At 36.4% G+C, this 6,000-nt stretch overlaps 1 protein-coding gene across 1 annotated transcript in view; it reads left to right on the top strand.

The window, feature by feature from the left end:
• Nucleotides 1-921: 921 nt before the first annotated feature.
• GAL3ST4 (galactose-3-O-sulfotransferase 4) overlaps nt 922-6,000 on the top strand; it is a 42,537-nt gene continuing 37,458 nt past the window's right edge. Inside the window, exon 1 of the mRNA XM_056570199.1 lies at nt 922-1,335. The gene's annotated coding sequence lies outside the window, so the exon portion shown is untranslated. The remainder of the gene's footprint in view (nt 1,336-6,000) is intronic.

The following is a 6,000-nucleotide window of genomic DNA, read 5'->3' as shown; positions in this document are numbered from 1 at the left end:
GGCATAGAGACAGAAGGGAAGGAAGAGAGAACAGAGATACAGAGGGATAGAGACAGAAGGGAAGAGAGAGAACAGAGATACAGAGGGGTAGAGACAGAAGGGAAGAGAGAGAACAGAGATAAAGGGGGATAGTGACAGAAGGGAAGAGAGAGAACAGAGATACAGAGGGATAGAGACAGAAGAGAGGAGAGAGAGAACAGAGATAAAGGGGGATAGAGACAGAAGGAAAGAGAAAGAACAGAGATACAGGGGGATAGAGACAGAAGAGAGGAGAGAGAGAACAGAGATAAAGGGGGATAGAGACAGAAGGGAAGAGAGAGAACAGAGATACAGGGGGATAGAGACAGAAGGGAAGAGAGAGAACAGAGATACAGAGGGATAGATACAGAAGGGAAGAGAGAGAACAGAGATACAGGGGGATAGAGACAGAAGGGAAGAGTGAGAACAGAGATACAGAGGGATAGATACAGAAGGGAAGAGAGAGAACAGAGATACAGAGGGATAGAGACAGAAGGGAAGAGAGAGAACAGAGATACAGAGGGATAGAGACAAAAAGGGAAGGAGAGAGAACAGAGATACAGAGGGATAGAGACAGAAGGGAAGAGAGAGAACAGAGATACAGAGGGATAGATACAGAAGGGAAGAGAGAGAACAGAGATACAGAGGGATAGAGACAGAAGGGAAGAGAGAGAACAGAGATACAGAGGGATAGATACAGAAGGGAAGAGAGAGAACAGAGATACAGAGGGATAGAGACAGAAGAGATGAGAGAGAACAGAGATACAGAGGGATAGAGACAGAAGAGAAGAGAGAGAACAGAGATACAGAGGGATAGAGACAGAAGGGAAGAGAGAGAACAGAGATACAGAGGGATAGAGACAGAAGGGAAGAGAGAGAACAGAGATACAGAGGGATAGAGACAGAAGAGATGAGAGAGAACAGAGATACAGAGGGATAGAGACAGAAGAGAAGAGAGAGAACAGAGATACAGAGGGATAGAGACAGAAGGGAAGAGAGAGAACAGAGATACAGAGGGATAGAGACAGAAGGGAAGAGAGAGAGTGAAGTCAACTATGAAGAGAAGAGCCCAAGAGAACACCAGGAGGGAACAGCCTCAGATGTAGGGCAAGTGGAGCAGAGAGAAAGTTCTGAGACAGGCTGGAGTGTATGAATGAGAGAGGCCCCATCCCACCATCAAGGGAGAGCGAGAGGGACAAAGAGCAGATAAATGAGGAACAAAAGAAAGAGACATTGTAAGAGAGGAGGGAGAGGAACGCCAGACTGCAACCCAATAAACTGAGGACAAGAGACACCTCCACGACTACACACAGACAGGTGAGTGCTACCTGATAGCTGACACATGTATGACATGAGAAATGGGGCAAAATAGAGATATGAGATAGATAGATAGATAGATAGATATAAGATAGATAGATATAAGATCGATAGATAGATAGATAGATAGATATAAGATAGATAGATAGATAGATAGATAGATATGAGATAGATATGAGATAGATAGATAGATAGATAGATAGATATGAGATAGATAGATAGATATGAGATAGATAGATATAAGATAGATAGATAGATATGAGATAGATAGATAGATATAAGATAGCTAGATAGATAGATAGATATGAGATAGATAGATATGAGATAGATAGATATAAGATAGATAGATAGATAGAGAGATAGATAGATATAAGATAGATAGATAGATAGATAGATAGATAGATATGAGATAGATAGATATGAGATAGATAGATAGAGAGATAGATAGATATAAGATAGATAGATATGAGATAGATAGATAGATATGAGATAGATAGATAGATATGAGATAGATAGATATAAGATAGATAGATAGAGAGATAGATAGATATAAGATAGATAGATAGATGGATAGATATGAGATAGATATGAGATAGATAGATAGATAGATAGATAGATAGATATGAGATAGATAGATAGATAGATAGATAGATAGATATGAGATAGATAGATATGAGATAGATAGATATGAGATAGATATATAGATATGAGATAGATATGAGATAGATAGATAGATAGATATGAGATAGATAGATATGAGATAGATATATAGATAGATATGAGATAGATAGATATGAGATAGATAGATAGATATATATGAGATAGATAGATATGAGATAGATAGATAGATAGATAGATATGAGATAGATAGATAGATAGATATGAGATAGATAGATAGATAGATATATATGAGATAGATAGATAGGTATGAGATAGATAGATAGATAGATAGATAGATAGATATGAGATAGATAGATAGATAGATATATATGAGATAGATAGATAGATAGATAGATAGATATGAGATAGATAGATATGAGATAGATAGATAGATATGAGATAGATAGATATGAGATAGATAGATATGAGATAGATAGATAGATATGAGATAGATAGATATGAGATAGATAGATAGATAGATATGAGATAGATAGATAGAAATGAGATAGATAGATAGATAGATAGATAGATAGATAGATAGATATGAGATAGATATGAGATAGATAGATAGATATGAGATAGATAGATATGAGATAGATAGATAGATATGAGATAGATGGATAGATATGAGATATATAGATATGAGATAGATAGATATGAGATAGATAGATAGATAGATAGATGGATAGATATGAGATATATAGATATGAGATAGATAGATAGATATGAGATAGATAGATATGAGATAGATAGATATGAGATAGATAGATAGATAGATATGAGATAGATAGATATGAGATAGATAGATATGAGATAGATAGATAGATATGAGATAGATAGATATGAGATAGATACAAATTAGGATGAATCCGAAGCACACAAGTCCATTAAAGGTGAGTTATTCCATAACGTGGTGAATATAACTCAGCAGCGACGTTTCAACCGTCTCTCCTGGTCTTTCTCAAGCTTGAGAGCCGGTTGAAACGTCGCTGCTGAGTTATATTCACCACGTTGTGGAAGGAATAACATTTTCACTTGCTTTCACCTTTAATGGACTTGTGTGCTGTGGATTCATCCTAATTTGTATCTACATATGGACCACTAACCAAGGTCTGGCTCTGCGTGCAACAACTTCACTGGATTTTCAGGGTGCTGCTTCCCTTTTTGATTGTAGATAGATAGATATGAGATAGATATGAGATAGATAGATAGATAGATAGATATGAGATAGATATGAGATAAATTGATCGATAGATAGATTTGAGATAAATAGATAGATAGATATGAGATAGATAGATATGAGATAGATAGATAGATATGAGATAGATAGATATGAGATAGATAGATAGATATGAGATAGATAGATATGAGATAGATAGATAGATATGAGATAGATAGATATGAGATAGATAGATATGAGATAGATAGATAGATAGATAGATATGAGATAGATAGATATGAGATAGATAGATTTGAGATAAATAGCTAGATATGAGATAGATATGAGATAGATAGATAGATAGAGAGATAGATAGATATGAGATAGATAGATAGATATGAGATAGATAGATAGATATGAGATAGATAGATATGAGATAGATATGAGATAGATAGATATGATATAGATAGATAGATATGAGATAGATAGATAGATAGATAGATAGATATGAGATAGATAGATAGATATGAGATAGATAGATAGATATGAGATAGATAGATATGAGATAGATAGATATGAGATAGATAGATATGAGATAGATAGATATGAGATAGATATGATATAGATAGATATGATATAGTAGTAGAAGAAGAACAGCACAGCCAATGGAAGAAAAAATATCGTAGATATGATATAGATAGATATGAGATAGATATAAGATAGATAGATAGATAGATAGATAGATATGAGATAGATCGATATGAGATAGATAGATAGATATAAGATAGATAGATAGATAGATAGATAGATAGATAGATATGAGATAGATAGATATGAGATAGATAGATATTAGATAGATAGATATGAGATTGATAGATAGATAGCTATGATATAGATAGATATGAGATAGATAGATAGATATGAGATAGATAGATAGATAGATAGATATGAGATAGATAGATATGAGATAGATATGAGATAGATAGATATGAGATAGATAGATAGATATGAGATAGATAGATATGAGATAGATATGAGATAGATAGATAGATAGATATGAGATAGATAGATAGATAGATAGATAGATATGAGATAGATAGATAGATAGATATGAGATAGATAGATAGATATGAGATAGATAGATATGAGATAGATAGATATGAGATAGATAGATATGAGATAGATAGATATGATATAGATAGATATGATATAGTAGTAGAAGAAGAACAGCACAGCCAATGGAAGAAAAAATATCGTAGATATGATATAGATAGATATGAGATAGATATAAGATAGATAGATAGATAGATAGATAGATAGATATGAGATAGATCGATATGAGATAGATAGATAGATATAAGATAGATAGATAGATAGATAGATATGAGATAGATAGATATGAGATAGATAGATATTAGATAGATAGATATGAGATAGATAGATAGATAGCTATGATATAGATAGATATGAGATAGATAGATAGATATGAGATAGATAGATAGATAGATAGATATGAGATAGATAGATATGAGATAGATATGAGATAGATAGATATGAGATAGATAGATAGATATGAGATAGATAGATATGAGATAGATATGAGATAGATAGATAGATAGATATGAGATAGATAGATAGATAGATAGATAGATATGAGATAGATAGATATGAGATAGATAGATAGATAGATATGAGATAGATAGATAGATATGAGATAGATAGATAGATATGAGATAGATAGATATGAGATAGATATGAGATAGATAGATAGATAGATAGATATGAGATAGATATATAGATAGATGTGTAACTATTGTGTAATGTATCTCACATGTTGTGTATCCCCAGCAGTGTGTTATATTGTCTGAGCTCATGTTCTCTCCTGATTTTCCATCTGGAATCAATCTTATCGTTTGTGTAATTATGATGAGGCAGAATGTTGGGAGCCAGAGGTCAGAGGTCACTTGCCTTCAGGGCCACCACATACCTTAGGAGGTTATGTGGGTTGTGCAGTGCGGGTTAGTAGGTGACTTGTGAAATCAGCCTGTTTATTATAGATATAGATGAGATGCCTCAGTCCTTATAAATATATATATATTAGGGATGCACCGATATATCGGTCGAAAATAGCTATTTTGGGGAAATGCCGAAACAACAAAAAATTTGCCGATAATGACCCACCTCCCCTGCCCGCCCACAGCACAAGTTACAAACACTGCCAGTGCCAGAGGCGTAGGGTGGGGGGTGCAGGGGGGGGGCGGCCGCACCGGGCGCAACATCTGGGGGGGCGCGCTCTCCGCGATAGGAATACTTCTTTTTATGTGCCCGGGCCGGCTCCCGTGTGTGGCTGCAGGCGGGGGCCGGCCAGAGCATATAAAACCTAATACTGTATACTAAAAACCAGGGGGCCTCCAGCTGTTGTGAAACTACAACTCCCAGCATGCCTGGACCGGGCACACAAAAAGAAGTATTCCTATCCCGGACATCCCTGTGTCCTGAAAAATCTTCGCTTCTCCGCCTCTATGGTTGTACGCACAGCATGGGACGACCCGTGCGTATAACCGTAGAGACGCAGGAGGACCGCAGGATCGTCGCAGGAGGACGCGCGCTGGCCGAGGCCTGGTAAGTGACCGCGTCATCTTCTTGAGTGTTCCGGTCACCGCTCCTCCGGTCCCGGCACCTACTGCTATGGTCCATAGGCCATAGCAGTAGATGTGACCCCGGGCCGGAGGAGCGGTGACCGGATCACTGTGGGGGGCAGTATACAGACATACAGCCTCCAGCCATACACTGTATGTCTGTGGGGTGGGGGAAAGCTGCCTACTATTGTGGGGGAACTGCTGACC

Source organism: Hyla sarda, chromosome 4 (assembly GCF_029499605.1).
Source record: "Hyla sarda isolate aHylSar1 chromosome 4, aHylSar1.hap1, whole genome shotgun sequence".
NCBI lineage: Eukaryota > Metazoa > Chordata > Amphibia > Anura > Hylidae > Hyla > Hyla sarda.
This window is presented reverse-complemented; position numbering and strand designations above follow the sequence as displayed.